Source organism: Numida meleagris, chromosome Z (genome assembly GCF_002078875.1).
Source record: "Numida meleagris isolate 19003 breed g44 Domestic line chromosome Z, NumMel1.0, whole genome shotgun sequence".
Taxonomy (NCBI): Eukaryota; Metazoa; Chordata; class Aves; order Galliformes; family Numididae; genus Numida; species Numida meleagris.
In genome coordinates this window covers 57177477-57190437 of record NC_034438.1, presented here as the reverse complement: position 1 = coordinate 57190437, position 12961 = coordinate 57177477, and the positions used below count along the sequence as shown (strand labels likewise).

Here is a 12961-nt window from a genome sequence, read left to right as displayed (position 1 = left end):
ACAACAGTAGATTCCCAGACAGGAGAAATGACAGTGGCTTTATATTTGCCTAAACAAAACAAAACACTGAGGATTGGGAATTGAAACGCGGTTGACATTTAACTCTACTTAGGACAGCAATTCCTTGGACAGTCTAACAGGACAATTTTCTTGAAATGCGTTTTCTTCTTAGGCGGAAATAAACACTTGACATATGTAATCTTGCAAAACAACTGGAACAGCAGTATTTGCTTGTAACTGTTGGTGATTTTGCATCTTTTCCCACTGTTTTAAAACTGAATTTAATGGCACACCATGAAATACAACTGCAGGTTCCCATCTATGCAGCACATAGCAGGCATAACCTCTGATTTCAAGTACACCATATGATGGTGTACCTCCATCTGGCATTTCACATTTAACAACATAGCCAGTGAGCAACAGATTGACAGGAATAAGTAGAGCCGGCAGATGAGAATTAAGAAGTAATACTGGGTTTTGCAGAAATTAACATTCTAGCCACTTAATAGTTATGGCTTCTAGTATGTAAGGACACATACTAGGTGACAAGCATGTAGACAATACAGACATGTACGCACAGGACAAATTAAATACTTTGTACACTTTTCACAAGGTAGTTTTTCTATTCTGAAATCCTTCAGAATAAAGACAACATATACAACTTCATGTTTTTGTATGTACTGTTCATAAACAACTCACTTTTCAACAACTTTTGTATTAACAAGTGTGCTTAAAATGCTGCCTTCACGATCTCAATCTTCTCTTTTGTAAAAGGAAAGGATAATGTCAGTTCTGAAACCTCAGTCTCATCCCCAGCAAGAAAGACCTCAGCCACATAATAATAAACCATTTTATATTTTAAAAATAAACTCATGGGTCATGGTTCTGTCCTGCTCATAACCAAGTCAATAAAAGATAACAACTTTTTCTCTCTGCCAAATCTCAGTGATGACATATTGACTAATTATGCATTATATATTGCTGAAGGCCACCTCATTCCCCACTGAACTCACAAAAACCAAATGATGACCACCTCAGCCAGGGTGCCATAAAACTCTGCAGTGATGGAAAGCCTCTGTTTTCCCAGGTGCCTTCCAGAGGACAATGTGCCTCCAGATTCCAGCAGTGATAGGGACCACAGCAACGCCTTCTGACAGCTGTACTCACGTAACTTGATAGTGATGCAGAAGTTCCACCCTTCTGTGACCTGGCATCACTGTGCTCTCTCCCATCATACCCACCTGCAAATGAAGTCCATTCTTATTAAATATCTGAGACCTACAGGTCTGCCTTACCACAAGTAACAATATCACAGGGAGCATACAGAAACACATAGCTTCTAATGCTGAATATTAATAGGAGGGATACATAAATGAGCAAGAAAGACTGAATAGCTATTAATGCAACAATAATACAGTACTTTAATGCAATACTATTAAGATGAAACAAATTGTCCAGAAAGGGACTTTATTTTGCTTGCACCATTAGTGTGCAAACCTTTTGCATGCAAGTCATCACGCCAATGAAGATACTAACAAAAAGTGGAAAAGAAAGGACTTGCAGCAGATAAGAGATTCTGTTCACCTTCCCTGTCCGTACCCCTCCACCTTACCTACTGCTCTTCTCCTTCAGTGCATGCACACACAAAAACAACACTCACATGCACTGTTTTCACTGATTCTGAAGCCAAATGAAACCTGTTTTGCTAAAACAAATTTCCCAAAAACTGCCAGCAGCAATCGTACAGACTAATGCAGCTGTCCATATCTGGCCATCTCCCCAGATATGGCTCTTGCAGTTCTACTTTTACTTTCCCATCTCTTTTTTCCCCTCCATCACTTGTCAGCTCACTCAACACCAATGAAAGCAACACCATCACATCAATCATACTAGAATGAAATTACTCCTGTTAGCTACAAGAAGAACTGAGAGGCAGAGTAAGAGACTGACTGATAGCCTTTTCCTTAGAAAGGGACTTGTAGACATTTTCAGTAACTTTGTCTTGAGTAAGTGCACCATTCCAAAATGCTTTGTGTTGCCTATGATCCATTCCTCCTGGGTAGCACAACCTCTCTATAGAGAGATTCTCAAAACTTTGGTACAAATTCATCAGTACAGTTGTCAAGGAAATAAATATGTCAAGATCACTGTGCTTAGAAAGACAAATACCCAAAATTAACTGCAATTAACTGATGTTTGTTCTTTTGCCCATTTGTTAATGAAAAAAAGTGTACAAACCACATGGCTTTGCAAAAATCTGTCCAGTATAAGGACAAATAAAAGCTGTTTCTTTTCTTCTGGATATTTTGAACCATTTTTCAAGATGGGAATATTCTTATGCACTACAAGCAGCTGTTTCTTCTCCATTAATCAAAGCAACTGACACCAGGATTTTGACAGAAGTTGTTAAATTTCATTACACACCATGTGCTAAGGTTACCATTAGTGGCAATACTAGTTACAGCTCTAAACAATGAGATTTCTAAATAACAAGACACACCACCTGAGTTTTGGCATCTGTGTTCACCATGACAGCAAAACAAGTGTATAAGCAGAAACAAGTAAGAACAATCAATAAGCATGCTTTTATCTTCTTTTTGTTAGTAAACAGTTTACGTAGACTACGGTTTGTCTAGATGCCAAGACAGGCATATTTAAAAATTCTAGCTAAAAAGATAAAATAAATTCAGTGTGAGCTCACCATTCCACAAGTGACAGAGGTTTCCGGCAATATCTGACAAACTACAGCTTGTGTTATTCACAACATTGCTACGAATAGGTGCTAATTTAATGTTTGCCTGAGGAGCAGCAGGACAGAGAACCAGGAGAAAGCTGCACAGCTGTGCTTAATATCTGGCTTCTGAACACCTGAAATTACTCAATAAGGCTTGTTACAGATGCCAGCCTTTAATGAGCGGCTTTGAACAGCTCTCTTTGTATGAATTTATTATTTTAATGTTTTCTACAACGGCTGCTCTGAAAGTAGTGCCTTCTATTTTGTTATGTTGGCCCAGAACATCAGAGGTGGATGCTGGCGGTACGGCAGTAGAGGTTGAACCTTCTCACTCATATCCCATTACATGTTGTTGCCATGTAACAGATGGAAGCAGAGGGGCAGTCTGACAGAATGGTGTCTGATACGGAAGTGCGGATGGAGCAAAGGACTGTCACTGAATTTCTCCATGTGGAAAAAATGGCACCCACTGACATTCACTGATGCTTGCTGAATGTTTATGGAGGCCAAAGAGTGGATGTGACCACAGTGAAGCAGTGGGTGGTGCATTTAAGCAGCAACAACAGTGGATCACCTCCACTGGTACACATTTTGAGAAGCACAGCATGCAGGCTCTTGTTCATTGCTAGCAAAAATGCATAGCTAATGCTGGTGACTGTATTATAAAAGCATGTTCTGTAGCTGAGAATTTACTCTATGAAAGAGGGTTACTGTGCTCTTCATAGCTGTTGTAGTTTCCATGGAAATAAACAGGAGGCATTACTTTTGGAGCAACCTACACAGCACTCTATACTCACTGGAAGGGATCAGAATTTTCTCAAAATTTCCCACTTACATTAAATTGGAAAGCAACAAAAGCAATAATTTGGAACCAAAATAATGCTGCACTTTGCATGCTGAGATACCATGAAAAAAAAAATGGGAATAATGGAAAAAACTAGAAAGCAGCATAATTCATGTTACCCCAAACACTTCTTTTCCCACCACATTAGGATTTTAAGGATGATTCTTCATTTTTCAGTCTTAACTAACATAAGGAAGTATCTGTAAACAGGGTACTCACTCAGTTCTTCCACATGCAACTAAGAAATGCTACCTCATAGGTTAGGTGACACTTAAAACTTTCTAAAGCTGAGGAACTCATTTCCAGCATATGGAAACAAACCTAAAACACTTTTACCAAACATGTCACCTAGAATCCCGCAGGCAATGTGCTGTACGCCCAAATGCTGCTGCTGCCCCATAGCCAGCACATCATAGAATCATGTAATAGAATCGTAGAATGGCTTGGGTTGGAAGGGACCTCAAGGATCATCAGGCTCCAACCTCACTGCCACAGGCAGGGCCGCCAACCTCCACATCTAATACTAGACTAGGCTGCCCAAGACCCCATCCAACCTGGCCTTGAACACCTCCAGAGACGGGGCATCCACAACCTCTCTGGGCAGCCTGTTCCAGCACCCCACCACTCTCATAGTAAAGAACTTCCCCCTGATATCCAACCTAAATCTTCCCTCCTTCAACTTAAAACTGTTTCCCTTTGTTCTGCCATTATCTACACTTTCAAAGAGTTGACTCCCCTCCTGTTTGTAGCCTCTCTTTAGGTGCTGGAAGCTGCAATGAGGTCACCCCGCAGCCTTCTCTTCTCCAGGCTGAACAAGCCCAGCTCCCTCAGCCTGTCTTTGTAGGGGAGGTGCTCCAGCCCTCTGATCATCCTTGTGGCCTCCTCTGGACCCCCTCCAACAGCTGCCTGTCTTTCTTGTACTGGGGGCCCCACACCTGGACACAGTACTCCAGATGGGCCTCAAGAGGGCAGAGTAGAGAGGGACAGTCACCTCCCTCTCCCTGCAGGCCACCCCCTTTCTGATGGAGCCAGGATACCATTTGCTTTCTGAGCAGCAAGAGCGCACTGCTGGCTCATGTCCAGTTTTCCATTCACCAGAACCCCCAGGTCCTTCTCTGCAGGGCTACTCTCAAGGATTGCTCCTCGCAGTCTGTATGTATGCCTGGGATTCCTGTGGCCCAAATGCAAAACCTTGCACTTTGCTGTGTTGAACCTCATTAGATTCACCCAGGCCCTCCTTCTGAGTCTGTTAAGCTCCCTGTGAATGGCATCCCTTCCTTCCACTGTGTCAACTGCGCCACCCAGCTTGGTGTCATCAGCAGACTTGCTGAGGGTGCACTCAATTCCATCATCGATGTCCCTGATAAAGATGTTAAAGAGCACTGGTCCCAAGACAGATGTCCCCTCCACACGCAGCCACATAGCCACGCACATACTGCTGGCCTGAAAGCCAGGCAAGCAAAGCATCCAATGCTCAAACAGAGAAAAACAAACAGACAAGAAGGAAAAAAAACACATACGAAAACAAACCCTACATACACAACAAAATGACCAAACTGTAAATACAAGTTTAAAAGGAAAAAGCTTTCATTCCAGCATCTCCAGTGCAGAGATGATTAGATTGTTTCTACTGTTATTTGGCACTAACTCACAGAAATGATTGCAACATAAATCTTAGCACTGCAATTGCATGAGATTAACTGTTACCCTGCATGCTGAACTACATTTCTTAGTTGAATCTTAGATACAAATCTTACAAACACGACAAAGATTAAAGCTCCGAATTCTTGTACATTACTGAGGATTGCGGTTGTTTTTGTTTGTTTGTTTGGTTTAAATGCAGCACACAAAGGCTACACTTTGCCCATGCATTTATTCCTTCACATTTATTCCTGGACACTAGCTGGTCGCAGTACTGTTATTAGCATAAAAATACAGCATAAAGCTGAACTGCAAAAGCCAATTCTTATTGCACTGAGATTCAAACTGTTTTTATATTAATAATATATCAAGAACAATAAACCAGAAAATCAAAACCACCACCATGTTCAAAATTTTAAAACGCAATTACAGCTGTAACAGAACAGACAAGTCTATACCAAAGCAGGGAACAAGCCTTTAGTTGCAAGGGCATACAGATATCCTTAAAATGAAGGCCAAAGCTCTGTTTCTCACCTTCAATTAAGAGAGCTGTATAATTCTTTCTACTTTTCACAAAGGATCCTAGAACTTCATACTCACTGCTGGACAGGAAGTTTCATTTGGTAATCATTCCTCACCCAGCAAATACAACAACAAGAACTCTGTGCTTGTTTTCTCCAGCTGGAAGAAATTTGGATCCTGCTCTCCAGGAACACAGAACCATATGCTAGATAGAATCAAAGGAAATTCTCAAGCCAGCTCTTCAACAAATAGACTTTGGAGGTTTGGGGATGAAAAAGAATCCCCAAGACCCGGGAAAGCAGTTATGCTTCACAGATGGAGCACAAAAGCTTTGCCACAGCTGAAGTCCTGTTCAAACTGGGTGAGAATTAGTTTCCGAAAGAGGTCTCAATGTCTGTGCCACACTTTGGACCTGCCAACAGAGACAGTGCTAGCCCAGACTAGAACTGCACTTCAGCTGATTCCTTCGTAAGTGAGATCCAGTACTAAGCAGAAAAGACTTCGAAAGAGCACCTGGGTCACAGTCACCTATCAAGGCATCAGCTACAGTCTCTTGTTACATAAACTATAGCACAAGGCACCTTACCAGGAGACGTCTGGATTCTGTCTGGATGCTTTACATTACTCAGAAGATACTGGTATTTCTATAAAACCTAACTTCATAAAAAATGTGTTATTAGCTACAGGGCAGCCTAGCTGCTGAATTAAAACAGAACTGAAGCAACAGAGATGCATCTCATGGGTACACATGTCTCTTACATGACAGATATGAAACACAGCAACTTGCACAAAGTGGGAACGCATTACAGATATTAATTAATTACAAGGTTCTGTACACCTTAACTGGACAAACAGCAAAGAATGTATACATATATTTCCATGAGGTGCATTAATTATATTTTGTTCATCAAATGTTTGAAAACTTTCACAGCATTATTTGTCTTTGCCTAACATGGTCACCTGCTCACAAGCACAGAAGAGACAGTGAAGTGGTCAAGCTGATCAACTATATAAAAACCAAATGGGATCTCATCCAGAGCATGCCCGGTGTTCACGTTCAAGCCAAATGTATTATGTAAATAGCACCCTGCCTTTCTCTGAAAAAGCATCTAATCCTCCTGATATCACATTTCATGACTCATTTCTGAGCATGATTTTTCTTGAGAAACAGTTGCAGAACTTCCCCAACATAGGATAGAAAGGAGAACAGAGTCCGAATGCTGAATTTCAAAAGCTGTTAGATACTCAGTTTTATGAAGTGTCTTACTGCCAATTGTGCGAATAGTTAAATAAGTGACTGAATTTGGTTCATTTCTCTGAATGGAAACATACTCCCTCTCTGCCCTTTTGAATGAGCAGAGGAAGGCTAGAGAAAAACCAAACGGGTTTAAAGAATAAGATTTATACATAATTGAGTAAAGTTTGAAACACAAGACTTCATTCAGAAGTAATGGATGTTGATTCTGGATTTTTTTTTTTTTTTTTTTTTTTTTTTACAGCAACTTCTGGTCTTAATAGGAGGGAGATGATGACTGAGTGGGAAAAATAGGAAGGGTTTGATCTCAAAAAAAACCCAAACAAAATATTATTAAATCTACAACAGTAACAAAGCATTACAGATGACAAACTTAAGGAAGAAATAAATTCTGCTTACAGAGCTTTTCACTTCCCAACAACAAAATAAAGAGGGTTGTTGCAGATACTTGAACATTTTGACAGCTCAACAAAACAGTGCTAGTGTCCTAGCACTCCAAGTGGACTCTGCTGTCCTTTCTATTGACAGCAGAAAACACATCCAGAGCTTTTCCAGTGTCATCACCTGGCATCAACACTGTCCACCATTCATGGTATATATTTTATTGATGAAAAAAATATATCAGAATAGCATGCCTAAAATTCAAAATTTGTTGCTCTGCCACATTCCTGAAGAAAAAAAAATGGCTCAGTTCTGGAGAAACAGACTACTTATCTGGACATGGTCAGTAAGAAAATAATACACAGCCAGTGAGGGAGGAGCTGGGGAGAAGCAACAGAAAAACTGCAAGATGATAAAAATTTGTTTGAGAGCAGGTGGTAGAAACATTAGCCACCTATTACAGACCATCTCTTCTTACTGAGAAACAAAGTCTTCAGTCTTGTAACAACAGAATGCCAAAGACTAACAAAGTCAAGAAATCTGTATTTTATGCCCATCTCATGACCACCAATGCATGGCTCCTGATAGGACATGCATTGTATTTACAGCTGCCATCGAAAACCACTGTTAAGATGCTCCTTTAACATGGGTCTACAGGCCAGTAACACTTCACGAGGTGCATGAACCAATGTGACATGATCTTTTTGTGACTGGGTTTACATCATCTCTTTCTTCTCATGCTGCAGTAAGGAACAACGTGTAGTAAAACACACAAAGGCCAACAACATCCAAAAGCTTTGCTTCAAGCATTACAAGCACTAAACCTCAAATGCATCGGAGCAAGAACTGTGTTAAAGGGAAAAAATGCTCTGAACACATACTCTCATTTCTAAGGATAAAGTACCAAGCAATTACCAGGCTGCTGTTAGTGTCAATGACTGGATACAAATGTGGCAATCCACAGAAGAATTTGATGACAGAGCAATACTAACAGATCCACTATCATCTTTTAGGGAATCTGTAACAGAAATATTAAGTTTCTATTACTTTTTTTCTTTTTTTGCCTTCTGTTGGCCTCTTTTTTTCATTTTTAAACAAACTGAAAAAGGATTAGAGTAGTTAGGTTGAGTCAACCCAATTGTATACGTTAGAAAACCAATTTACATTTTTTTTAAAAGACCTCCTATTTCTCAAAAACAGCTTTGGATGCAGAGCTACGTGTTACAGCATTCTAAAGTAGTTGGTAAGGTTTTTTTGGTTTTGTTTCAGAAAGCTGAAGCATAGGGATTGCCACAGGAATTGAGTTTTAAAAGAATAATTTTTATTCTGTCCTTTCAAGAGTCAGAATTGTGTTACACGAGAGACTGCTTCTTATTTAAAATTACAGCTTTAGGGCTTACATTATAATTACCTTCTTAAAATTCCCTAGAAGATACGAAAATCACTGAGATCTAGAATCAATATTAAGAGAATAGATAGGAAGAGCCCAACTTTAGTCTTCAGATCAGTGCAGAGTTCTCAGCCATCTTGCCAAGGACCAGCCAGCCACTCATCAAAGACAAAAAATAAAAACAACGCTCAGGTCTATTAATGTATTAGCATCACATCACGAGACAAAACAGTTAAATTAGAACTACCTACACAGATGGAATGTGACTGACACACTGCCAGCTTTAAAACTGTTTTAGTCTTATTTTCTAAAACTCTAAAAAAGTGCTTCTTTTTTGCATCATTGTAGTAGCCAACACTGAGTCTTACTGCTGTGTATTTTCTGTACCCAATGCATCAGTAATAGGGAAAAAAATATTTTTCAGCATTGCTTGAGAAAGTATTTAATGCTACAACTATGTTTAGGCATTTGGCTTTTCACACTTTGCAGTTCAACACAGAATCAGTAGAGTTCCAACACAGTCATTTGAAATTCCGCTGAAGTGGTTTGTTACTAGTCCTATGTCAAAAGTTATTAAGGTACAGCAGTCACTGGGGACTAAACAAGCTTTTTGTTGTTGTTCCTTCAGCAGAAGACTGTTGCAACTCCTACTCACCAACCACCTATTACTCCCAACGCTGTAATTTTATTCTGGACAGCCTTACATGCAACGAGTGAAGGCAGGAAAAGAAAAAAGAAAATAAAGCTTAAATGAGTTCACAGATAACTACAGCTGCTACTAGTTCACTGTAAAATATCTATCCTATTTCACAAGAGGAGAAATGCTAATATGCCAACTTTGAAAACTGATACATCTCACTTCGAAAACTGCAAGGAGATCCCTAGTTAACCAAGCAGAGGTTGTTCAGGGTGTAACTAAACACAATTATGTTGTGCTACCTCTTGATTTTCATGCCAGCAATGTACACACTGTATTACCATACTGTAAGTTGACAGATGGCTCAGAGTCTGACAGAGCATGAGAAACAGACTTCAGCGTCTCAAATTGCTGTAAGATAAACAATTCATCAGAAATTAATACAGTGAGGGTACAGGGCAGTGCACAACATCCCTTGATGGGACTGGACGTCTAGTTAAACTCTGGGAGAAAGAAACAGCCCTGAGAAACCGCAACTTTTTTTGAAAAACAACTTTTTTAAAAAAAGAAATGAACTTCAGCAACAACTTGCTCCTCCTGTTTGCTCTTTCTATGGAATTTCTATTAGGTTAGCTTGAACACTGACTCATCCACTGCTTCTCCACATGACAATGACCAGATTCCCAAAAGAAAGCTCTCTCCTGTTGCCTAAAATTTTGCCCTTGTATTCTCAGAAGACTGTTCTCAAATCATGCTCCAAACATCTATGCCAATTAGCTGCCTCCAACTCTTCTCCTTTCGTATTAGCATTTTCTCAGAAAAAAGGTACTCCTTGGAAGTCAGGTGTTCAGGTTTCCTAGTGCCTTCTGCCTTCCCAAGTTTGATTTCTTCCAAGTCTGAAGTGGCATTATCAGCGCAGACTGTCACCAACATCATTCGCCTTCCTTTTTATTTTGCTCTTTTGCCTTCGACGGCTGGATCAATTACTGAAACGTGACCTGCAAGATACACTAATTAGAACAAACAATACAAGAGTTCTGCTAGCGTAACAGCACTGACCCCAGTGGCTCTATGCCAGATATGGATTTATTCTGTAGAGACAGAAAACCAGTCATGGTATGCCACTCAGGTGTTCACTGGCCCTGCATCCTCTTCCACACCCCACTCAGCTCTCCTCCCATCAGGCCTCCTTAGGGCTCCTGTTACTATTTAATCACTGCTCTTCCCCTTCTTCAGCACCTTGGTATGATGCCACATTTCTAACTCTGAGCACGCGGCTTCCTTGCAGTGATCTATCGATCCTGCAGATCCCCCCCCAAGAGACACAAACCTCACTCTTACAGCAACTTTTAAAAGAAATATTTATCTATTATTGAGAAACAGTCTGAATACATCCCCCCAGGTTTTTCTCACTGCCTTATCTCTCTTCCTTGCATCATGCTGGATTATACAACAACTACTCTAACTGATTTCTGGCCCAGAAGATCCATAAACGTAGGTCTGAAGGATGGCACATTAATTAAACAAATGCTTCTGTGAGCAGCAGAACTAATGAAGCCTCCTCCCCTTTGGCTACACATCCAGAAGCTGAGCTGCAGCCCCGGCCGTGCCCACTCCCTGCTGCTGCAGTAACCAGTCTCCTAAACAAGTCTCCTCCCCTGTCTCCTAACCTCCGAGGACACACAGCTGGAAGAACGATGATACTTAATCACACACACACTTATTTCCTGGTCCTAGTCAACAGTACTTAACATTATGACTACAAGGAACCTGGGTTTCCTGCATACTGGCTACGATGCCCATCCATCTTCAAAACAATCCAAGGGCAGCTTTGATAAGTATACAATCTTCTAAACAGAAACAGATCAGGATTTACTGTTCAAATGTGACAGCTGTTCTTTGAATAAGACTCCAAGCTTAAATACCTCTCTTTTCTTGAAGCAAAGCACTGGTCTGATCTGCCGTAATGGGAGGTTCACTCCATCCCCATGGCACATGCTGTACTGCCAGTGTTCAATGAAACACTGCCACTTTGCTTTGTTCAAATTGCTCTCAAATGGTTTGACTACACCAAGAAATACACTCCAAAATTAAGTCCTCAGAGCAGTGCAACTTCCATTGCATGTCTTCTCACTTGCCACATAACTTCTGTTCCCTTACACTCATTACAGTTCCCCAGTTTTAGCTTAAAAGCACAATAAACTTGATTTCTTAGAGGATTTTACTTTCCCCCTCCTTCACCTTCCTCAAAATATCTAGTAAGTACATACTTGCTGAAGAAAAATATAATAAAGAAATTCAACAGAATAAATGTGCATGAAGACCAAAGGAGCCTCACTGAATTTCATACTGCCTTCCCATATGACTACATTAAAAATATGTTCTTTTTAAAAAAAAAAAAAATAGACCATTGAAATATTGCCAGAATTAAAACTTGCTTTAAAATGCATTTAAGATTTGGCTGGAATATAGATGGAAGGAAGCCCTGGTACCTGTTCCACACTGAGGATCACAGCTGTTCAATTTCTGGATCACTGTGGCTATCCATGTAATTCAAGCGGGACACTTTCTCACCTGATGGCTGACACCATAAGATACTTAAATGATACCGAACCTTATTACTATTGATTTCAGCAGGCCTATAGCCACGGTGGAGGTTTGCGGGAACCTGGCTAAACCAAGAGCACAGCACATGGGACCTGACTCACTGAATATCCCGAGTCAGAAGGGACTCATAAGGATCACTGAGTCCAACTCCTTAAAGACATTACAGAGGGAACCCCAGCAGCCATAGAGGATGCAACTCACTCCATACACACCTCTGGAGAGTGCCAGATGCAGATGGAGGACATCCAACAGAGCTTTATAATTGGAACTGCATTCCCCCTGCTGTCCTGTAGCCCAGTGAAGCTGGTGAATTAAATCAGATTTAATAACCTGAGTGAGATGGTACCTCGGGAGACGAGAGGGACAGAGGATGCGCTGATTGGGAATAACAGAACAGCTGTTTCCAGTCAACCCTTCATAATAAACACCACAGTCTGCAGCTGTAAGCTCCACCAGCATGCAAGCTCTACTTGATATATAAGAAAGAGCATCTTTGGTATGTAGGCACAGTCCGAGTAAACACTAGAATTGCTGAGAGAAATTGGCCATGGTCCTGCTCATTAGAGCCAACTGTTGGAAAGCTCGGTGCGGCTCTGCTGTGATTAGCAGTATTCCTTCCAAACGTTATGACTGTACCTTGCTCAAAAGAAGAGTAATTCCCTTACAAGCGAATAACAATTGGCATGTTTTGTAAACAAAAGGGCCGTTTCTTCACTGCACGGAACAGCACTGAACAAACAACCCACGTTTTCGTGTTTATTCAGTTATCTTTAAAACACATCAAACACACACGGCGCATCGCTCGACGACTCCAGCGGAGCGGGGGCCCAGCGGCGTGCCGCTGCCGGGCACACCACGCCGCTCCGGGGAAAGTTGCGCCCGCTGGGCCCCCCGGCTCGGCCCCTCCACCCCGGCACTCCGGGCTCGTCGCCACCGCCCCCCGCCCCGCC

The 12961-nt window shown here is 41.2% G+C and overlaps 1 long non-coding RNA gene across 1 annotated transcript; it reads right to left on the bottom strand.

Annotated features, from left to right (window-relative positions):
- Positions 7210-12907, bottom strand: LOC110389505. Its single transcript, XR_002433263.1, has 2 exons — positions 12224-12907; positions 7210-10402 (listed from the first exon to the last, which is right to left on the bottom strand). It is a non-coding gene; the product is annotated as an uncharacterized LOC110389505 (long non-coding RNA).